Consider the following 24607-nt stretch of genomic DNA (forward strand, 5'->3'; position numbering starts at 1 on the left):
CTACAATGCAAATGAAAACCAACATGAGGCTTGATGCTGATGATGGCGAAGCAGGTTCGTTCGCAGAATACTTGCGTTCAGTCGGAGAAGGTCTACAACCTACCATTCAACATCCCGATTACGTTTCCCTCGGCCAGTTTGAAACGGTTGACAGTGCAGAAGCTTTGATACAAGTGGTGTATCCAGACATTCATTCGAATGCCAATAACTCTGCCTACTTTTTGGATAAAGCTATATGAGCTCCCATAAACGAAACTGTAAATGCGATAAATCAATCAATCATATAAAATTTTCCAGACCAATCTACCTCCTATATTGCAATCAACAGTACTCTAAACCCAGACGATGCCGTTCATTATCCCCAGGAATTTCTGGACTCAATAGAGCTTTCTGGAATTCCATCCCATCGTTGCATTCTCAAAGTAGGGTGCCCGATAATTTTAATGCGCTCTCTGGATCCTCCGGAACTCACGAATGGTACACGTTGTGTAGTCACTAAACTACGTGCTAATGTCATCGAAGTGGAGCTACTGGATGGACAGTCGAAGGGGAAAACCAGAATGATACCAAGGATTCCCATTATACCTACTGATACTGATCTACCATTTGCATTCAAAAGAATCCAATTTCCTGTAAAACCGTGTTTTGCCATCACCATCAACAAGGCACAGGGCCAAACATTCACTCGCATTGGCTAACATTTATGCTCTCCTTCATTTACCCACAGAATATTGTACGTAGCACTTTCGCGAGCGCGCAGCAAAAAAAAAAACATTCAAAACATTCAAAAAAAACAAAACAAAAAACATTTTTGCTCCAAACAAAATTACCAGGAACGTGGTTTACAAAGAAATACTTTAACTTTATTGTGTAAATGATCGTTGCAGGATTTCTCATTTATTGGTATAATAACTTAGTCTTGAATGGTCAATGTGAACTGTGAATAATGTGCTGCGTAAAACCTTTTGTAGAGTATGTTATTATTAATCACTATACGCCATAGTAAATTGCTCATGTTATTGAGCTGTCAATAAGCTATCAATCATAGACATATAATAAACTCAATTGAGTATTCATATCTCTATTTCAATGCGTAATATCAAGCGGTACCTTCATGATGACCTCATAAAACCGGTCTCGATGTCCGTCCGTCCGTATATCTGTTCACAATCAAACTGATCGTGATGCATTTTAAGGCTTTCCGAGAGCTTTGGAGAGATTACCTACACTCCCGCACCGTGCTGTTTTTATCATTCCTACTGCACTTCATTAGAACACAGATCGTGGATGGATGCGCAGATACCAGGAGAACAACTATAGCTGGACAGAACAATTCATATTTCGATGGATAAAAATGATATTTAACTGATATTATAATAAATTGTTTATTTAAAATATCTTCAAAATTTGTGAGTTTTTAGTTTGTTGTGAAATATTAGGTCCTCGGGTCTCCACATAGTGGCGTACAGGCTTAAGTCGTACTTCTGTTTACTACCGTAGAAAATCACAGAACCATCCGATCGACATGCTGTTAACAGTTTCAGAATCAGCTAAAATCTACAAGATATGAATATGTGCACGAAACTGATCCGGCCTTTTGGATCACTTTAAAGTAGGGTGCCCTGTAATTTTAATGTGCTCTATGGATCCTCTGGAACTCACGAATGGTACACGTTGTGTAGTCACTAAACTACGTGGTAATGTCATCGAAGTGGAGCTACTGCGGGACAGTCGAAGGGGAAAACCTGAATGATAATCAATGGATAGAAATGATATAATATATTGTTTAAAATACATTCATGCTATCTGTCTTTTACCATATGTTGCCAGTGATGCCCGTCGAAGACGGGCACCTTTATTAGTATTATAATAATAGATAGTTCTTACGTAGCATAGAGCATAGGGACAATGGCCAATCTATACAAGGTGGTGGACCCTGATGAGCCGAGCTCATCAGGTAAACAGTGCCCGACCACAGACTGGAACAAATGTGTTCTGTGTCAGGAAGACACAGATGAGATGCTGACATGTCCATACAATTCAGCACGTGGCACAGATGGGGCAGGCTACAGGACCATAGCTGAGCATCTTGAAGCATTCGACAAGATCAGTGCCTGCCAAGAACACTAAAACTGTCACAACTGGATGAGGGTCAGGACATCGAGGCAGCATTCTGGGTTCACAAAGCCAAATTACGTGACTCTTGCAGACTGCAGTATAACAAAACAAAACTTCAGAGGGCTGAAAAGAGAAAAAACACACCACGACGATGACCCAGAAACCCACAACTTCACCCGTCAGAGCTTTGAACGTGAAACTCATTCAACAGACACATGCTTCTTCTGTGGTAAATCTGCAGCAAGAGATGGCTTGCGTAATCTATCAACATTCAAACTTGACATTTGTGTGAGGCAGTGTGCCCTCAAACTACAGGACAAACACCTCCTATCCAAACTCAGTGTTGGAGATCTCATTGCCCAAGAGGCTAAGTACCATGCTCAGTGTCTTGCCTCTCTGTACAATAAAGTGAGGGACACAAAGGCACAATAATCTAATGTAGACACTGTTAACCATGGAATTGCATTTGCTGGACTTGTCACCTATATTGAGGAAGTGCGTATGGACAATATGGTTGCACCAGTGTTCAAGCTTTGTGAATCTGAACAGACTTGGTGAATCTGTATAGTACCAGGCTGGAACAACTGGGGACACGCGTGACGGGGCGTGTACACTCCACTAAACTCAAGAACAGAATACTGGGTTACTTCCCAGACATGGACGCTCACAAGCAAGGTCGTGATGTGGTGCTCGTGTGCAATGAGGATGTTGGTGCTGCATTAGGGAAAGCATGTGAGCACGATGCTGACAATGATGCAGTTCATCTTGCCAGAGCTTTGATCATCTAGCCTTTGATAACATCACTAGAGCATTATGTGCCTTGGCTGCCACCTCAGACACCATAGACAACTGGATGGAGTCTCTGGAGCGATTCGTGGTATTGCTTTATGACCGCACTAGTAGCCTGGAATCAGTCAATCGGGCACACAATCAGCTGCTCATCCAGAAAGGTAGAGACATTGAAGGACTCCCTCCATCACAAGCAGCACTGATTCAGCACACAAAGAGGGCTGCCTACCAAGCTGGTCACTGCTGGGGACAGATGATGGTTGCAGTCCCGGAACTCCCATCCCCAGGTGACTGGGGGTGGAAGAAGAAGGACACAGGTGGATGGGAAGTTCACTGGACCACATTGCCAGAAGCGACCCAGGCCTGTCGAGAACTCATATGCTGTGGGTGCAAAAAGGTGCGCAGAGGACAGTGCAAATGTGTCAAGGCAGCACTTCAGTGCACGGCCCTTTGCCACTGTGGTGGAATGTGTTCTCGAAACCAACATTACATTTCATTGAAAACCTGTAACATTACCATGGAAGGCCTTACCTGGTTAACAATGGAAGGACCGTCGTAGACTTGCCCTCACCACTAACATGTCAAACAACAATGGGACATGCACTATTGATTTGCAACATACAGCATAATCTCATGAACTGTGTGCTCATATAAATAGACTACCAAATATTATAAAGGAAACATTGCGAAGACTGCATTGTACGCTCATGAATATGTCACAGTTTCAAAACATGTACATGTATAACTCCACCAATATTAAATGCGTTTATAATTTTACTATTATTTATTTCCCTGAAAGCTAGATATATATGTAGTTAGGTAGTTGTTAGAGTAGTTATAGCATGTTGTAAATAGTACCACTGCATTCCTCATCCTTGAAAATGTACGATTAGACACCAGAATCAATATCCTAGCGAGTCTGGAACCTGAGCTTCTGGTAAAATAACAACCAGTGGTGGCCATTTTGGCCACAGGACAAATCTGCGATGGCCCTATAGCTAAATATCTTCCTTAGGGCATGCTCTAACAGTGTGCCATAGCTCATGCTTGTATCATCAAAGGCACAATCCATTCCCAATTCCCATGTCTGCTGGACTATAACTTCTGAATTACATCATGCAGAATGTACATTTATCTTCCAAACACAGCACAAAGACTAAACAACCCTCTGTACAAATATTTGCAAAAATGACAGCAAACAGATTCTGGTACTGCACAAGTTTACAATTATTACTTACGAAATCTAAAGATTTTGTAAGTATATTGATGACTTCCGTCCTCTGTTTGTGTGTTTCTGTGTTTGTTTGTTTGTTTGTAGGCACGATAACTTGAGAATGGAAGAAGCTCCCAATGTCAAATTACACCACGTGATTCAGGAGGGTGATGGCTAGCGCTGATTAGATTTTGGTCAAAATCGGTCAAAGGTCAAGGTCACAGTGAGGTCAAACATAATTCCGTAAATTCATGTGGAGAAATGGAGTATTTTTGCTTCGCTCGACGTTACGAGTTTTAGCTTCGATTTTAATTTTGTCTTCGGTTTTTGCGATCGCTTAGGACGTCTAATACTCGGTTGTCGAAATTCTGGTAAAAATCGGATGTTTTGGAGACGTTTTAAGATTGTCTAAAAAATATTTCACTCGCCGCGTCACGGCTCGTCACGTGGTGCAGCGCGCTCGAGCAGACGCGTCGTTGATCACGTAAAGGTTTTCCGTGTGCGCGCTGACGGTGTTTTCAACAAAGTTGGTGTTTAAAAGTCATTTTTTTTTATCCCAATGAAGGTTATCGTCGCATGCCTGACTCGCTAAGCCGTCGGATTATGTGAAGATTGTTTGTGGATAGCCGAATATTACGGTTCTGTGACTTTGATAAAGTAATATTAAATAATTGCGTGGATAAATGGAGATTTTTGCTTTGGTCGACGTTACGAGTTCGTTTTAACTCGGATCGCAATCGTGTTTTCACTTTTGGTAACGGTTAAGTATGATTAACACTCGGTTGTCGAAATTCTGGTAAAAATCGGATGTTTTATAAGATTTATGTTGGGTGTCGTATTTGAGGTATTATGTGCTGAAGATTATGCTAATGAGGGGGATTGTAACACACGGCATTACGCGCTCGTTAGGTCATCTCTATCATCTCAGTAGAGATGACCCAATAATAAGTCTCAAAGTCTGTCCGTCCGTCCGTCTGTCCGTCCACAATCAAACCGAGTGAAGACAAATAACCAATAGTGGAATGGATAGAGGTCGGTGAGACGTGCACAACGATATAACTTTCAAGGTCGTCCACGGTCGAGGTCAACGTCACGAGGCTGTCAAAGTTGCGAAAATCGTCGATTTCAAATCGTATCTCCTCCCTTATTTATCAAGAGAGATCAAATGTTATTAGTGATTCAGATACTACGGATTATTATCTAGAACAACACGAGCCATTTTTTTGAAATTTGCTCTCGTTCCGATTTTATAGCCCTTCAAACTTCGCTCTGATTCCACGTATGGGCCGTTCATAAAGTACGTACAAAAATAAAAGTATCAACTTAAGAACCGGAACTCTCCGAGACAAATATTACATATGAAGCTTTTGTCAGATTTAACTAAAACAATGGAACACAAGTTTACATGCACACTTACTTTCATTTATGACATTAACATTGTCTTGAATGTCAATTTGTACTTTTATTTTCATAAATGTCGTGCTGTGATATTAAAAGAAAAAGGTAAATTACACCGCTCGGGATTGCATCGTCATGGCTTACAAACATCGGTTCATAAGGAACTGCTGGCTTTGCAAGCGATTAGCGATGTATGAGGGGCGTGGGTGGGTGGTCACGAGCCTGCATACAGAGAGGGTGGGTGGTTTAAAGCCCGCGTACGGCCTGCGTACAGGGGTGGGTGGGTGGTACGACGGCTGCGTACAGGGGTGGGTGGTTTAAAGCCTGCGTACGGCCTGTATACAGGGGTGGGTGGTTTAAAGCCTGCTAAGGCCTGCGTACAGGGGTGGGTGGTTTAAAACCTGCGTACGGGCTGTGTACAGGGGTGGGTGGGTGGTACGACGGCTGCGTACAGGGGTGGGTGGTTTAAAGCCTGCTAAGGCCTGCGTACAGGGGTGGGTGGTTTAAAACCTGCGTACGGGCTGTGTACAGGGGTGGGTGGGTGGTACGACGCCTGCGTACAGGGGTGGGTGGTTTAAAGCCTGCGTACAGGGGTGGGTGGTTTAAAGCCTGCGTACAGGGGTGGGTGGTTTAAAGCCCGCGTACGGCCTGCGTACAGGGGTGGGTGGTTTAAAGTAGAGTACCTATATATAGAGAGTAGCGACAACTCAGCTATAGGCGCCATTTTGTTTCACTCTGGATAACGCGCGGTGCGTGCGCTACCGCCGTAGCAGCATGCATGAATGAAGCAATACATCAGGAGGGTGGGATACATCACTGGACATATATATTTATTCTCATGTTTTACTCGGCCAAAGATCTTGATTATAGAATCAATGGGGTTGAAAGTGATAAAATGTTAAAATGCATGTACTCATTACACGGGAAACTCAGAGTAAGTTTGCCAGAGAACGAGACATTTGGGAGAAACTCGGCCTGTGTAGGCTTATGACATGAAGTCGAGCCAAATAAAAATCTCGAGTCCATAGGCCTAAGTTGGGGCCTCAATTTGATCCATACCTGCCCCTACCCATCCCTCCCCACCTCACCCATCTTTACTTTTTTCATCTCACCACATTATCATCTCACCCATAACAAACAAAAACAACAAACACCGATACCTCCATGTAATTTATCATCATAGTTACCACCCAACACGCTCTCAAACACACCAAAAAGTGACTATGCCAAAATGATTGTATCAGATTTCAAAAATATCTTAACAATTGAAATGACCCTTTTTTATGGGCACAGAATAGTTAATTGCACAGGCCTGCTATGCAATTATTGGATGAATCTATGAAGCACGTTCATGTCAAAATGCTTATGTTAAGTATTCAACTGGTACAATCTTGTGAAGAAACAGTCCAGGAAAAATCGCAGTAGGTTTGACTTGCTATTTTATTTCTGTCAACAGTGTTCCATCAATTTGCAAGATGATGAACGATAAAGAAATGCTACAAATTATAAGTACAGGTAACTCTGCTTAACTTGAATCTCTTGGGACCACAGAAATCTGTTCGACGTAGAACAAATCGGCCTCACAGAAGGTAAATAACACGTCTTGCATAATACGGTTTCAAAATTTGTTTAAACTTGTGCGATTATTCGACTTAATAAGGCTGACTTGCATGCATGCAGAGTTACCTGTATTGTTCATACACTGCAGGCATTTTCAAATTCAAGTGTATAAATATGTAATATCATGGTTTAAAGCCTGCATACGGCCTGCGTACAGGGGTGGGTGGTTTAAAGCCTGCATACGGCCTGCGTACAGGGGTGGGTGGTTTAAAGCCTGCATACGACCTGCGTACAGGGGTGGGTGGTTTAAAGCCTGCGTACGGGCTGCGTACAGGGGTGGGTGGTTTAAAGCCTGCATACGGGCTGCGTACAGGGGTGGGTGGGTGGTTTAAAGCCTGCATACGGCCTGCGTACAGGGGTGGGTGGTTTAAAGCCTGCATACGGCCTGCGTACAGGGGTGGGTGGTTTAAAGCCTGCATACGACCTGCGTACAGGGGTGGGTGGTTTAAAGCCTGCGTACGGGCTGCGTACAGGGGTGGGTGGTTTAAAGCCTGCATACGGGCTGCGTACAGGGGTGGGTGGGTGGTTTAAAGCCCGCGTACGGCCTGCGTACAGGGGTGGGTGGTTTAAAGCCTGCGTACGGCCTGCTTACAGGGGTGGGTGGTTTAAAACCTGCATACAGGGGTGGGTGGTTTAAAGCCTGCATACGGCCTGCGTACAGGGGTGGGTGGTTTAAAGCCTGCGTACAGGGGTGGGTGGTTTAAAGCCTGCGTACGGCCTGCGTACAGGGGTGGGTGGTTTAAAGCCTGCATACGACCTGCGTACAGGGGTGGGTGGTTTAAAGCCTGCGTACGGGCTGCGTACAGGGGTGGGTGGTTTAAAGCCTGCATACGGGCTGCGTACAGGGGTGGGTGGGTGGTTTAAAGCCCGCGTACGGCCTGCGTACAGGGGTGGGTGGTTTAAAGCCTGCGTACGGCCTGCTTACAGGGGTGGGTGGTTTAAAACCTGCGTACAGGGGTGGGTGGTTTAAAGCCTGCATACGGCCTGCGTACAGGGGTGGGTGGTTTAAAGCCTGCGTACGGCCTGCGTACAGGGGTGGGTGGTTTAAAGCCTGCGTACAGGGGTGGGTGGTTTAAAGCCTGCGTACGGCCTGCGTACAGGGGTGGGTGGTTTAAAGCCTGCATACAGGGGTGGGTGGTTTAAAGCCTGCGTACAGGGGTGGGTGGGTGGTTTAAAGCCTGCGTACAGGTGTGGGTGGTTTAAAGCCCGCGTACGGGCTGCGTACAGGGGTGGGTGGTTTAAAGCCTGCGTACAGAAGCGGGTGGGTGGTTTAAAGCCTGAGTACAGGGGTGGGTGGTTTAAAGCCTGCGTACGGGCTGCGTACAGGGGTGGGTGGTTTAAAGCCTGTGTACAGGCTGCATACAGGGGTGGGTGGTTTAAAGCCTGCGTACAGGGGTGGGTGGTTTAAAGCCTGCGTACGGGCTGCGTACAGGGGTGGGTGGGTGGTTTAAAGCCCGCGTACGGGCTGCGTACAGGGGTGGGTGGGTGGTACGACGGCTGCATACATACTGTTGTGGTTGTGGAAATTCGCAAACTACCATTCAGGTCCCGTAGGTGAGATATCTCTGTATATGCATGTGTAGTTAGCCCAAACCCGTTGTATAGAGGGAATTTATGTGATCCATCCAGGCTGTGACGCTTTGAGTTAGCCATTTTTTCTGTTCTATCTTTTATTTCAAACAAACAGCATCTCAACAACCATGCCATCCCCACCACAGCGCCAACCACACAATATAACCACGCCATCCCCACCACAGTGCCAACCACACTACAACCAGGCCACCTCCACCATCAACGCTACCACATCTTCGCCACTCGCCATTCAGCAGGCCCTGTACGGTTACGATCTCCGGGCACAAACAGAACCCAACGGCTATGCTCGGGGGTTTTCCCGCCTGTTTTTCCCGTCGAGGTTCTCCGCGCTCGGTGTGGAGGAGGGGCGACGCAGGGGTCAAAGGTGAGAAAGGGTGGGGGCCTCTTTTTGGGGGAATAATTCCCTGGCTCCACGCCAAGACTGACTCCCCCTGGCCCCCGCACGGCGCGGGGTGGAGGGAAAGCGAGAGGTCACGCCCCCCTTCGAGAGGCTTCTCCAAGAAGCTCGAAGGGAGGCGGGGCCGAAAACGGGGCGGAGCGAAGGGTGGAGCCCCGCGCTACAAAAGGCAAACAGGACGGACCTTGAGGGTTGTTGGGTTGGTTGGTCGAGAGTTGAAGTGAGTGGTTGGTCGAGGGTTGGTCTTCATTGTCATCTTCTGGCTCGAGTCGCGAGCTTGTGGTTCCTGCCTTGCTTCGTTGACCCGTGCGCGAGCGCGGAAAACAGTGCCGAACGAACCCTGTCCGTTCCCCCAAAACCCCGTCCGTACAGTCGAGCGGACCACACGAGCGACACGCGGCACGAGCTCGCGGGGCACGCCGGAGGGGCTCGGAGTTGCGGTCGCAGAAGGAGGACTCGATGGGATCAGGGAAGTCGTGAATTCCATTTCTTTTGGGGTTAGGTGTAAACGTGTGTGTGTGGCGCCAGTCTTGTGAAGTAAAACCGTTAAGTGTTGCCATGTGCTCGCGTAGTCGGTCGTAGCTCTGCATTGTTGTTGTTGTTTCAAATTGCTATATGTGCATTGTGTTTGGCTGTATATGTGTGCTCTGTGTGCCACGGAATAAATGTGCATTATGTTGAACTGTTTTCCCGTTTCGCTTCGTCTTTTCTTTAATTGAATCTCCATCTTGCTTCACGTAACGGGTTCATCGTGGGCTGAATACGCCCGATAATTAATCGGAACCGTCGAGGCCGACAATAACACCGCTCGCTTATCCCGATAGTACGGAACGGATCGCTTAAGCGGCCCGTGTCCGGAGTTGACCTGCGGCGAGGTGCGATCGCCCGGTCTACCATCCGCGTGGGTACTTAGGTAGGTCGAGTTTGGCAAACAACCCTATCCCACGTGGGTGGCCGATTGGCACGATCGTGGTGACGCCGAAAGGCCCACCCGTGACTGGCTCCCGGCGTTGGTCCGAGAGGGTCATGACAGAATTCTCCGTCCGTCGGGCGACGTGCCGCGATTCGAGTCACGTGGCCGTTCGCGCGCCGGCGGGCGCAAATTCGCAACAATACTTTATGAAAGTGGTGTCTGACTACATGAAAGCGTTTCAGAAGATGAAGGTGAGCCTGTCGTCATCGCAAGGGGGGAAAATATCCCCGTTCACAGGAACATTTTCGACGTGATGTTGAATCAGTGGACGTCAATAATTGTTCCATATTACTGTATTACCGTAGTTAATAATTACTGATGCATTTGAGATAAATCTACAGTTTGTTGTAATCTCCAAGTATTGTGATGTTATATGAGACGCATATGGGGGTGGGTGGGTGGTCACCAGCCTGCATACAGAGGAGGATGGGTGGTTTTGAAACCCGGAAGTAGAGCGTACGTACTTTATGAACTGCCCCTATTCTAGTCTGGCACAAAGTTACTTACTTTCGACCTCTGGCAGAGATGACCGGCACTCCCTCTCGGGGGTATTTTTTTAAAGTCAATTTGAAATCTGTCTTCACTTTTGGGAACGGCTAAGTATGCTTAACACTCGGTTGTCGAAATTCTGGTAAAAATCGGATGTTTTATGAGAGGTTTGGTGCAGAATCATCGTAGAAACTTGTGGTTTGCGTCGCTGCCTTCTCTCGAGACAGCTTTTATTAGACAAGGTCAGAGGTCAAGTTGACAATTTCGTAAGTACCAGTCTATGACTGCTTGTTGTTTAGTTTGCTGGAATGGCTTCGAAATAGATGCTAAACAATGTGGAATTACCGCAGCCACCACCACCATTGACGGGAGCTCTGAAGGGGCTCGAGTTGTGATTGGTTACTGATCTCGTGGACGGTCTGACGACCAATCTGACGACCAATCACAGCAATGACGTAAATGTGGGGAGAATGAGGAGAAGGAGAAAACAATTTGAAAACCCCTCCTATTGACAGAGTCAAACGTTGGGATGATACACAGAAAACGTATCATGTGTGCAGGTAAAATTTCAAGCGGATTGTAGTACTGTACTTGTAGTAAGGAAATTTGAAATAAGAAAATAGATTTTAGTTGGTGCAAAAAAAAAAAAAACACTTCAATATACCTCAGATCCTTCCTCAGATCCTTATATAGGCACCATGTTTCATTTGATACAGGTGGTAGTTTGTTGTTGTTTAATTTTTCTTGTGTTGTTTATTCACATTGTTGTTGTGTTGAGTTGTTGTTTTTCTTGTGTTGTTTAATTTTTTTGTGTTGTTGTTTATTTGCATCAGGACAGTGAGGTCACCCCGCCTGTTGGGGAAGTAACCGTCAGTCCCCCATGGGGCCACTTTTTAAGTGGTGAAGCTGCTTCACGGCGCAACTTCCTTCCGACAAGGTGTGATTATTGTTTTTTTCTGGGATGTTTGCCAAAATAGCAAATAACAAAAAAGGAAAAGAGTGGGTACGATGAGCTGGTGTTTTTTTAATTTTGATCTTTTTGATTTTTTTTGGCCTTATCTTACAAGCATACTTCTCGTTCGGGAACTTGGACTCAATATTATTTTGGTGTCTCTATTTTGGTATTTTGGTGTCTGGTATTTCAACTCTCCCAATGGCACCACCCCCTCCCCCCCCAATCCCCCTGGCTGTCACCTGGGACAGACCGCCCTCCCCGCACCCACCTAAGTATACCAATGCGTCTCATTCCTGTGTTCGCGAGATGAGTTTGCTCCACTGAAGGCGAGGAAAATATGATGAACAACACAGTCACAACAACTGAACGTTTAGTCGGCCGACTGTCGATTTTGAAAGGTGGAAAACAAAGGCGTAACTGTTTACTTGCAAATGCGCTGTACTTGATTTGATTTGCTATCATGTCATTTAATTCGGCTTTGTGTTTAATTCAGCATGTGAATTACGAGGGGGCGGCAATTTGACATCTCTCCCCGAGCGGCATTTTTCCTCGATACGCCACTGCGCCTCTCATGTCTCCTGCTCCCCTTGTACATTCTGTGTGTTAGCTCTCCACGAGCTTCGACAGTGAATACAATACAAAAAAAAGACCTCAAGGATGAGATGGTAGCTCAGGAGTTTGTGAACAGGCTGAGTGGGGATTTTGGGGGTCTCGGTGCTTTGCGGAATCATGAAGAGTTGTGCAGTGCCTACAAGATGACCATCCTTGATGTTGCAGATGGATGTCCTGGAAATCACGGAAGGGCGATGAAGAATTTTGTCTCTCAAGGAACACTGGATACCTTTGGACAGTGTCAGGGCCAGGCTTAATGGCAGAACTGAACTGCTTAGGGAGCTGAGGCATAAAACTACATGCGCTGAGGGTGGACAAGGAGGCCTTTGTGCGAGGAATCTGTGAGGGGGAAGAGCATCACCTGTGGTCTAGTGATTCTAGTCATCCTTACAGGGGAAATTGTGCATTGCGTTCCTCCAGGCCCATCCCTCGTTGTACTACAGTTGGAGCAGAGGGTGGTGGGCTGTTGACAGAGGAGTCCGAGGTGAAGGCCTGCTTTGCCAGTTACTTTGAGCATTGTATCAGGCTGATCCACCAGCTGTCGAGTTGGATATCAGGGGTGTTACTATTCCGATTGCTGACCCGCTGATCAACTGTGATCCACCTTGGTTTGTAGAAACACAGGCTGCGGTGAACCGGTTGAAATGGAGTAAAGCTCCTGGGATCTGTGTCATCCGAGCTGAACTTCTCAAGGCTGGTGGAAATGCTGTGCTCGTGTCGTTGCATGCAGTTCTGTGCTCTGCCTCGAACACAGGCATCATCCAAACTGACTGGAAGAGGGGCCTTGTTATCCCTCTCAAGAAAGGGAAGGGTGATCACTCGAGAAAGGGAACAATGACCGAGGGGTGATGCTGCTCTCAGTGCCGGGCAAGGTCTTTTCTCAGATAATACTTGATGGGGTTCGCCATCATCTGCTCGAGCACCAGCACCCAGAGCAGTCAGGCTTTATACCAAAGAGGTCAATGACTGACCACATCCTTGCTCTTCGGGTCCTCACTGAACACAGATGAGAGTTTCAGCAGGGGCTGCTTGCAGCCTATGTTGATCTCTGCAAAGTGTTTGATTCAGTGAATCCGGATGCCCTCTGGAGGATTCTTGGTCATTGTGGGGTGCAGCAAAACTGGTTAATCGGATGTCTGAACTATACTCAAGGACTGAGAGTGCTTTGAAATGTGGTGGTACCATCCCTGACTTATTTGCAGTTGTTACTGGAGTTTGTCAGGTGTGTGTACTGGCCCCCACACTTTTCAGAGCGTGTATGGACTGGATTCCAGGGAGGATATTGAAGAGATCAAACTGCGGTGCATCGTTTGGAAGTGTCAAGATCTCTGACCTTGATTTTTGCAGACGATGCAGTCATCTTTGCGGAGACTGGATATCCTTTTGGGGGCCCTCGAGGTGCTGAATAAGGAGTGAGAGCTGCTGGGATTACGGGTTTCCTGGTTTAAAACTAAGATCCAGGCTTTCATTAACATCTTGGATGATGCTATCTTGTCTGTACCTGTTTGCAGTGAGTCTGTTGAGGTCACGGAGAGATTCACTTACCTTGGCAGTGATATTCATGCACCCACTGGCTGTTAGACAGAGATCAAGAGACGTCTGGGTTTGGTATGGGGAGTCATGGATTCACTGGATCATGGGGTGTGGTGCTGTTGTTACCTGTGCAGAAGGATGAAAGTCTGAGTATTCAGGTCCTTGGTGTTTCCAGTCTTGCTCTATGGATGTGAGACTTGGACTGTGACCAGGGATCTGAGATGGAGACTTAACTCCTTTGGTGTTTTCGGAGAATCCTTGGCTATCTCTGGTCAGACTTTGTGTCCAACATGCAGTTGCTGAGAGAGAATTAAATGAGATTTGTTACCTGCATAGTCTATGAGCGTCACCTGTGCCTGTCTGGACATGTGGCTCATTTTTCTGACACTGATCCTGCTCACCAGATTCTCTCAGTGAGGGATCCTCATGAGTGGAGGAGGCCTATGGGCCGACCACGTGCCTCGTGGTTGCAGTAGGTTGATCGGCTTCTCAAGGAGATGGGGATGGGCCAGGCATCTGCCGATGGGATAGCCAGATGGAGGACCTTGGAGTTCCGGTGGAAAGTGGACGTAGTGACGTGCTGCTCTGGCGCATGCTCCCATACTTGAACTGACCTCCTTCCCCACACCCCACATTACTTGCTGTAAATAAATTGCCTTGTTCACATATTCCTTTCAATCTGCCTGTGTCTGTCCTTTCCCCTTATTGGTCCAGCGATGCCCGTACATAGATTAGCCAGGAGATTATAATTCCCCAACTAAATGGCTCTCACATCTGTCTGGCGTTGTGCTTGCGGAAAGCTCGGCTGCCTTGATCAAGAACCAATAAAGATAAAAGTCGCACAACCACCAAGGGCACGATTCCCTGATAAGGAGACTGTGTGCTCCACAGTTAAACGTTAGTGAGACAGAGGACACTGGATCATGAGGTTAAATTATTGGCCTTCACGGTCTATTATCAACCAACCATGACAGACTTGATCTTCTGCGATGGCCTCAAATCCCAGTGAGTTCGGGGAGTACTGGGGATGCCCCCACCCAACATTTTGTTATTCATATTCAGTATATTGTTGTTCTTATATATTATGGCATATTCATATATGCCATAATATGAATAGGCCGTCGCTTGGATAACTCCGCGAGCCGGCGGGTCGTTTAACTGACCGTGGAACGCCAATATCTCGACCGCGTGGCATAGGGTTATTTTGTCTCGATCCAATGTACCTAAGTAACCATGTGGTCTCGGCTACCGGGGATCCACGCCCTCGGAATGCCTGGTAGAACCGGATACACTCTACCGGCAGCGGTAAAATTACACCCACCGACTACTACTCTGCCACCCACCTTTCCGGCTCGGATGCAGTCGAGCGGGCCTGCCCAGGACGTCCCGGCTACAATTGTCCGATTACCAGGGATAAAACCCTGCCTAAACTCAGATCACAACCATGCTGGACCAATTCAAGAAAGGATGGAAACGAACTGGGGACATTTCTACAATTGTTTATTTACAATAGAAAGACACAGGGAAGACCTAACGTGGATATGCAAGTATTATTTACAATGATCAAAAACAAACACTTAAACTGTTTCTACTTATAAGACGGGCCCACACGCAGACACACACAAATGAAAATAAACCCAGACTTATTTATTAGACCCTCACAGCTGAGGAGAGAGACGAGCTGGGAGTCAGAGTCCAGCTGGGTACCTGACCGTCGGAGGAAGGGGGTGCTCCATGGTGCGGCACTTGACAATGGTCGTTGGTTTGGTCCCCAGTCGCACGTGTGGGACTCGTGGTTCGTGGCGGAGCTCGGGTGGTGAATAGCGGGGGTCAGGATCAATTTCCTTTCCTTGTCGAGGGCCAGCAGGGACACGCTCGCCGCCTTCACGACCTTCTGCTCAACCCTCCGCTTCAAAAGAACTGCACGCACAACAACAACCCTCAGAGCCCTATCCAAAACCTTGTCAGAAACCCGTGGAGAACTTCCTCCATGACCCTTCTTCCTTACTCGATTCTCAACCACCACAACCCTGTCAAAAACCTCAGAACAACCTTCGTAACAACCTCTGCCTCAGAGAGTCCTCGGGAATTTATGGACCTCTCTCAACGAGGCGGGGCTCGCTTGAACAGACGTTACTCCCCAGTCCCCACCCTGATTGGACAGGCTCCTATGGGTTCGCCCTTTCTGGGCGGGATTTCGGCCCCTGCCGGGAAACCCCACCCATTCTTCCACGCGGGTTCATACTTGTCGAGCAACAGTATCAATGTTGCAAAGGTCGTCATGAAAGAGTTACAACGTTTGTGGAAGCCGAGAAACTGGAACCGCGAGATCCCACCTCGGCACGTCAGGGAGTGAGAAGGCAGCCGGTTGGCGGTGGATCGTGACGGGGGATGGGATGGTTGTTAGATGGCTTAGATGTAATAACCTAACTTAAAGAAATCGCAACGCACGCCTTTGATTCTCCCACTAGACAAAAGGAAGGGGATCTGACTACACATACTTAACGACATAACTGACTTTTGGGACATATGTATTTTGAATGCACATGGTTTCCAGATCCATTATATACATATATATATATATATATATATATATATATATATATATATATATATATATATATATATTTTTTTTTGCGAAACTCAGGCTCGTAACAATATGTATGAATATGCTGAAAAATGTGCAGCTCAGGAATCGTATTGAATTCGAGAGAAAGCACACTGAGCATTAAAAGGAAAAGAAAACAACCTTTTTTGGGCCTGACATTTCAGAAGCTGTCCAGCTTCCGTCCTCAGAGGCAGTTATGAAAACGGTTTACATTTCAAAATTCAGTTTGTATTATTATTGTCCTGTGTGCACGTGTTTGAGTGCCTGATTGGCTGTCATTCCACCAATGGGGTCGAGAATGGGTTGAGGGAAGGGAACAGAAGTTTGGATCAGCATGTTGGTTTCTGGATTAGAGCCTGTGTCCAGAGTGGTTTTTGTCATGGGCCTGCCATGTTTGCGTAGGTGTCTGCATAGGGCTTTGTAAGTTGGGTTGAAGTCAACATGCCTGTTGATCGAGCGGTCATCAGACCATCCTGCCTCAATAACCTCGCGGCTTGCCTTGGAGGGGGAAATCCCCATGACTGTGGCTTGTTCCCACGTGAAGGTGTGGTGCAGGGTATCGTATCTGGCAGTGGTGTTCAGTCAGTCTGGTGGCCAACCTTTTCCCTGTTTGACCTATGTTGTGGGTGGTGCAGTCATGACCAGGGATGTCATAAACAGTCTGACATCTGTCAAATCTGTCTATTTTATCTTTCGGTTTTGATAACAATGTCAGAAGAGTAGAGTTGGATTGGTGGCCAATGTGGACACTGTTAGGTTGGAGCAGACAACTGGTAAGTTCAGATGCTGTTTTGATGTAGGGCACAGTGACTGTCTTTGTGGGCTTTGTTGTTATGTCCTGCCCTGGTCTTATTTTTCGCTGGCATTTCATGATTTTCTATTGGGGATAGTGATTGAATAGCAGCATTTGTCGGACTCTTCGGATTTCACTGTGTCGATCTGCCCAACTACCACAATGGGACTTCGCTCCTTCCAGTAGTGTTTTTGCACAGCTCATCTTGTGACAATCAGTGGCCACTGTTGTAGTCCAGTATCTTATCCGTGTGTGTGGGCTTGCAGTATACTGTTGAGCCTATTTGGCTGTCTGTTTTTCTGGAGAGTAAGACATCTAGGAATCCCAATGAGCCTTCTTTTTCAACTTCACAAGTGAATTGGAGCTCAGATGACCTCGAGTTAAGGTGAGTGTGGAAGCTTTTGAGTGGATTAGCCTTTAGGATCACAAATGTATCATCTACGTACCATAGCCATAACTTGGGCCTGTTCATAAATTAGCGTGCCATCCTCAAAGGCTTGTATGACAAGCTCTTCTATGAGGCTTGAGATCGGTGACCCCATTGGCGTTCCATGTCATTGGTGAGACGAAAGTAACTCGTTTTCTGGAATTTGTAGAAATTGTTTTTCACTTGGAAGTTGTGGGTTACGATGGATAAATAAAGGTGGAAGAAGTCTGATTTAACGCAATTTAATTCCAGGCTATAAGGCAACAAAAGGTGAAAATTTTGAAAGGCGGTGGAGACTTTCTATTGGCACTGTGTGTGTGTGTGTGTGTGTGTGTGTGTGTGTGTGTGTGTGTGTGTGTGTGTGTGTGTGTGTGTGTGTGTGTGTGTGTGTATGTGTGTTTACTGTGGGGTATGCTTACACATTACACATTGTGTAAGCATACGAACTGCGTGTGCTTCCCCATTGTCTGAGGTCACTCACCTGCATTTGATTTTACATTTATTTATTTTCATCTATTATTTTCATTTATTTATGTTTTCATTTACGGATGCTTTCCAACAGTTGTATGATTTTTTTTGCCTGGTGTATTGGCTTCAATGTTCATTGGCACACAAAACTACTATGCTTCCCCATTGTCTCAGGTCACTCACCTGCATTTTTTTTTCATTTTTCTTTTTCATTTATTTGTATTTTCATTTATCGATGTTGTACAAGGATTGTGTGATTATTTTTTTTTTAACTTTTGTTTTTTTCCTGGTGTATCGGCTTCGATGTCCATTGGCCCGCGTTACACCAGAAGGTACTGATCTTTTATATAAATGAGTGAGTGAGTGAGTCAGTCAGTGGTTAGAAAGAGCTTTAGATATCACTAGCAGGGTGTGCTTACACATTGTGTAAGCATATGAACCATGCTTCCCCATTGTCTTGGGTCACTCACCTGCATTTGATTTTTAATTTATTTATATTTTCATTTACGAATGCTTTCCAATGGTGCTGTGACTTTTTTTCCTGGTGTATCGGCTTCGATGTCTCTCGACACACAAAATTACCATGCTTCCCGATTGTCTCGGGTCACTCACCTGCATTTTTTTCATGTTTTTTTCATTTATTGATGTTGTCCGATGATTCTGTGAATTTTTCCAATGTCCCGGTTTTGATGTTTATTGGCTCACAAAATTTCAGCTTTCTACATCACCTGAAAGGCACCGATCTTTAATGTCAGTTGGTGAATCAGTGAGTCAGTGGTTGAAAAGAGCTTTATTTATTTGAGGCATATTTAATTGTTGTGGATTTCAGAATTAGATCTGAGTAATGCACATAACATTCAGGTCCTCAGACAGTTATTTCCATAAATGCATGTTCAGAATAGACCAGGGGTCGGCAACCTGCGGCTCTTGTTGACAACCTGCCGCATGCCCCTCTTTAAGGGCTTAAGTGTGGCTCCCAAGCCTGATCGATAAAATCCCCGTTTTTCTCATTATAAATTAATTTTCATCAAAATCTTTGTGAGTATCGTGAAAGGATAAAATAATACTTGAGAACGTTGGCGGAGTGATAAACAGTAAAACAAGCCGGTAGGTGGACATGGGTAGTCGCCTACCCAATAGAACCTAATGTGATGGGCCCGTTCGATGGGGAATGACCTGAGGATTAAGCACAAGAAAATTCATGATTCTAGTTTCAAGAGTTAATGCTGCAGATTGTTTTTTTCGTTAAAATACCCCACATTTAGAGGTTTATCGGCTGTTGCTAGGCAACGGAGGGGTCCACCGGCCCATAGCAACGGTTCTCATTTGTACACTACAAGGTCATGGTATGAACCTACCAACCAAGTTTCATCGAAATCGCCATTGTATTAACTGAAATCGCCATTTTAAATACTGATAAGGGTAGAACAAATCTCAAAAAAAACATTTTTGGAATTTTTTTTTTCGACGAGATCGACTACCCAATACATCCGATTACCGATGAATTATGCCAGCAAGACTTGCACGTTGTGCTCCGCGCACAACCTGCTCTCCATTAGGCGGTTATTTTCACCATCTCTTCGGCAATATTATTACCTGAACCTGTTTCGCAGCCTCAGTTTACCATTCGTACCCCTCTTATAAAAAGTTAGCAGCCCTGATCCTCACTGGGCAGGTAAGTGAGAGACCCATCATGAGCGACGAGATGTTGTTTTGATAACTCCCCCTTCAATGGAGGGCGCACGTGCATGTGACAACACCACGTTTGCTGTCCGCCATCTTGGAGTACCAACAAACAAAACGAAACTACACGTGCACTACATCATTGTATTTACATTTGTTAAAATAAGAGTTCAAATGGTGAAATTTTGCTCATTCTTTTATTTTGGCAATTATTTTGAGGGATGTTCAAGAGGGATTCGGAATGAGACTGTCATGTCCAAGAAACTGTGTGTATGTGTACAGAGATTTCACTTCATGGTGGACATCGCTTCACTTTTAAATGGCCTTAACAGAAAGCTGCAAGGAAAGGGAAACGCAGCTCACTTGATTTTAGAAGAGGTGCTATCATTTGAGCAAAAACTAACGTTGTTTGCGAGAGACATGGAGATAGGTTTGCTGGCTCATTTCCCATCACTGAAACAATTCAAAGAGGAGACGAACAATGATCTTGACACCAATAACTTAAAAAATGTGATCCTGAAAATGCAAGAAGCCTTCACAGGGCCATTTCAGGAATTCAGAAAGGAAAAGGCAACTTTATCATTTGTGCTGAAACCCCTTGAAGCAGACACTTCTGCACTGAACTTTTCAGCATTTACAGGAATAGACCGAGCAGAACTAGAACTTGAACTGACCGATTTTCAGGACAAGGACATATGGAGTTCTAAATTCAGAGGCTTAGCGACCAAACTCGAAAATCTAGAAAGGTAGAGATCTACTCTGGCACTTCAACACAGGTGTACGGAAATGCATGATCTTAAAAAAAACAAAACCAAATTGTGTTTGAAGTTTGGAATTCTTTACCACAAACCTACAGTAACATGAAGAGATATGAATTTGACATTCTGTCCATCTTCGGATCGACTTCCCAAAGTCGATTTACCGAACTTACCGAAGCAAGTGCTTTCAAGTATGAATTTCATTAAAAGGACACTGAGAAACCAATTGAATGAGGTGAGTTTAATGTCCGGCTTGAAAATGAAAATGACAGCACACTGTCCAAACATCGAACGACTCTCCAAATAAACTCCACAGCAGAAATCATACGAAACTAGTAGGACACTCGGTAGAACGCATACATCCTCCACGCAATGCCTGATCCAGGAGAACATATTGGGCCCAATAAATTTTCGAATTATGGTGTGTGTGTGTGTGTGTGTGTGTGTGTGTGTGTGTGTGTGTGTGTGTGTGTGTGTGTGTGTGTGTGTGTGTGTGTGTGTGTGTGTGTGTGTATACATGTTATTGGTTAATGACTCGGAACACCAACACATGAACGTTAACGACTCGGATCGAGTCTAGCAAAAGGGAGGGGGTAGTATTGCGGTTCTCAGAACCGCATGCATCCAACAGATAGTGGTCCCAGGAGAGTTATTCCATTAATATAGGTGTAGATTGTCCCTTCCCTTTTGTCTTACGGGACAACAGGGGTGTGCGTTGCGAGGATCTCATAGCTTGGTTTACTTGCATCATTCCTTCTACATTTAATTTCTAACTTCATTCCTACTCTTCTTTTCTGATTATTCCTGAGGTAAATCTGAGCCACATGCGCCCTTCGCTGTGAGATGGGTCGTCAGCAAAGGCCAAGCAGGCATTACGCTGGATATCTCACTGTAGAAAGCACACTCAACACGACGCCCACACTGCATGGAACACGTACCGAGGAGACGGAAGAAAGGGCGCTTAAACACCACATGAGCATCGACAGCACAGAGCTCCCGTCCTCAAGCGATCCTTCAATCGAGGCTGATAATAGTAAAACGACAATCACGCCACATTGAGCAGGATGCAAGGCACAAGTGGCGTGTTCCTTTCAACCCATTTCTGAACTAATTATATCAATCTGGTTTCGCCCCACGCACACGATAGCAGAATCGGGTGAACACGAGCGCTGGCCACGTGCGTAATAGCGGATCAGAACGGAAGATGTTGTACGGAACGTGCTCTCAAAGGCAGACCCGTGCGCCACTCGCGACACTTTGTTATCATGCAGAGCAGGGCACAAATGGACACATCTTACTGTCTGTGCATGGGTTCGCCATAACATTGTACATTCGGTCCTCGCTGGCGGCCGCGGACGGCAAACGTCCCCCCACCTCCACGGCCAGCGAAGCCGCGATCCGGCGGAGGCATGTGGCACAGCCCGGGCCACGCGGCGCACATGAAGCAGGCGTGCGGGACCGACGCTGCCCTCGGCCAGTCGTCAGGACATGTCCTGGGGGTTCTTGCAGAGCGATTCATGGCGCGGAGTTCGGAGTGGGTGATTCGCATCATGTTGTGAGGTTGGAGCGAGACATTTTTGCGGCGTGGGGTCATCTTGCCGGAAATGGAATGTTGCGGTTTTCCGGCCATCGCAGCCAGGCTGTGAGGGGGTTGGGGCCAATAAGAGCGCCCGATTCGGGTGATGACATAATGCTTCGGGGTGGCCCCCCGCCCCGCGCCGCGGGGCCCCAAAAAAGTCTAAGCGGAGCCTTCACTCGCTCTCTGCCCTGCCGCTCCCGCTCAAGTTGGACTTCGACTCCACCTTCTGTCGTCATCGCTGGACTCCTCCTCTTCTCCGCCCACATGACACTGACTCCACCAACCCACTTCGTCCCACCTACCACTCTATACACTCGCTCTGGATTCCACCCTCCCAACTCAAGCCCTCCTTCACGCCCACGGTCTCGACGCGAGCTGCCCGAAGCAAGAGACGACGCGCCAGCTGTCAGGGGTGTACTGCTCCACGGAGCATTCCCCCCAAACGTATTGTTGGCGCGTTCGGGTACTGCGTATCAATTATACCAAGGCACCGAGAGACCGTAGCCTCAACTCCTCTCCTTGCCTTGACGTCTTGCCTTAATTCCTCTTCATCGGGTTTTTTGTGTCTGTGTGTACGTATGTGTGTGTGTCCTGGCGCCTGTCCATATAAGTAAGCCTGCAAAAGATTACTATTATTATTATTATTATTATTATTATTATTATTATTATTATTTTGGTTAGGTCGGCTCTGTGTCAGCTTTCATAAGTTTCTTGTTTATTGTCGCACCACACCTTTCTTCCCTATCTCTGCTTGCACACCCCAATAAATCTATTGATTGCACCACATACCCTTCCTCACCTGCTTGTTAATAATTAATTCATTACTAGAAATGTTCCCTGCTCATTTTTGTCTTTCCTCCATTGATCCAGCATGGTCCAACTTCTAGATTAGCCAGGACTTTATTCCCAACAATCCGTTCCTTTTAGCCGGTACGTCCTTGGCAGTGTCGCTTGACTGCATCCGACCTGGTAAAGTGACCCGATCCGGTTCGGACAAGGCGCACCGAGGGCATGTTCCCCGGTAATTAAATCACGTGATTAATTAGGTAACCTGGTTAACCCATATACGGGAGGACCCGAAGTCACGTGGTTGAGTTATTGGCATCCACGGTCGGTTAAGCGACCCGCCATGTCATGGAATTATCCGTGTGTGATGGCCTACAATTCTGGGGATTCTGGTGAGAGCCGAGATAGCTCCCCCCCCCTCGTGGTCTTCTCACCCGACCCCCGGCCCACAAATATATATATATATATATATATATATATATATATATATATATATATTGTTGTAGATTTCCACCCGTTTGGAGTGCAGACAACTGCCTTAGCCCAATTGCGGCCGCGCGCACCCACCGAACGAGCAGTCTAGTTGTAGCTTCCGGATCAACGCCGAAACCCAGCTACGGGTGTTTTTAACACACCATAAGCCAGCCAATCCCTCTGTCCATGCGCTGCAGGGTCGATCGCCGAATTGTCGATGTACCTAATTATTCATGCAGACAGAGATACCGGGAGTTTATACCTTGACGGTGGCTGCACAAAAACGAGCCGCTTAAGCAGCTCATTCCATATGCGATTGCCGAGCAGTTGTATATCGCAAAGTCCCATTGGACCAGATGTACGTTTTATCGGCTTGATAATCAGCCAGCTAATATTCCGAACGCATCATGGCAGTCAATGGCAGAAAGTGACACAACGAGCAGGTTAACATTCAAACAATAGGGGTATTTATTTGTACTCGGCACGTAAGCAGTCAATGAAGCAATGGGGGCTCAGGGACAAGACACGAGCAAAAACCTACAGCCGGTTCCTATTATCATGTACACAATCATGCACTTAATCAGTTCACTACTTAAGGTAGACAAGGTGCCACAGACTTTCATCCAAAACCCCAGAAAGAAAGAACCTGGTTCGTGAGCCTTTATAATTACTCGGAGCCGGGATGACCGAAGAGGCTCCGAGAGACCAGGCGGGCTACCTGGCCACCCTCGTGGTGACTCGCTGGGTCCTGGTTCGGCGACCCTCGGTGTCTTTGCCCGGACCCCCGAGCTCCGACTGGCTCCCTTGGTCGTCCGACCTCCACTGCGGCCTGGTTTAGCCTACGATGCGCTGGAGGAGTGAATGGGTCTCGACTCAGGCCTCCTGGTTGCACCGGCGAACCCCCAGCGAACCAACTGCCCGAACTCCGAACTCTACAGCTCTCAACGGGGCATCTCTCCGCTCCCACCGCCAACCGCAAGCCACGAACTCCAGTACAGCATGAACTCAAAGCAAGCAGCTCTCCACTGCCTCCGAGCTCCCCACACCAACTCAATTGCAGCGCTCTACTCAAGCACTCTCCTCAAGCGCTCTCTCCAAGCACTCTCCCCGATTGCCTCGCCCAACTCATTTCTTGGCGTTCCAGCATGGCTCTTTATCGGGTCCGGGGGTGCTCGCTCTTTCACCTTTGACTCTTCTCCCCCGGCTGGCTCCGCCCCTCTCACTTCCGATTGGCCAGCCTCTTCAGAGAGTAAGGCCTTTTTGATCCATTCTTGCCGTCAAACGCGGCCGTGTTTGAAATCACTCTGCTGCTCCAACGAGGATATGGCTGGATTGTGTCGC

The 24607-nt window shown here is 46.7% G+C and overlaps 1 protein-coding gene across 3 annotated transcripts in view; it reads left to right on the forward strand.

Annotated features, from left to right (window-relative positions):
* The window catches only part of LOC147034693 (monocarboxylate transporter 4-like), a 119378-nt gene that overhangs the window by 19595 nt on the left and 75176 nt on the right, over positions 1 to 24607 (forward strand). For all 3 annotated transcript variants that reach the window (XM_085887263.1, XM_085887335.1, XM_085887298.1), the window contains exon 2: positions 11424 to 11527. The gene's annotated coding sequence lies outside the window, so the exon portion shown is untranslated. The remainder of the gene's footprint in view (positions 1 to 11423; positions 11528 to 24607) is intronic.

Source organism: Eptatretus burgeri, chromosome 1, assembly GCF_056783735.1.
Source record: "Eptatretus burgeri isolate ZD-2024b chromosome 1, Ebu_testis_v1, whole genome shotgun sequence".
NCBI classification, from domain to species: Eukaryota; Metazoa; Chordata; class Myxini; order Myxiniformes; family Myxinidae; genus Eptatretus; species Eptatretus burgeri.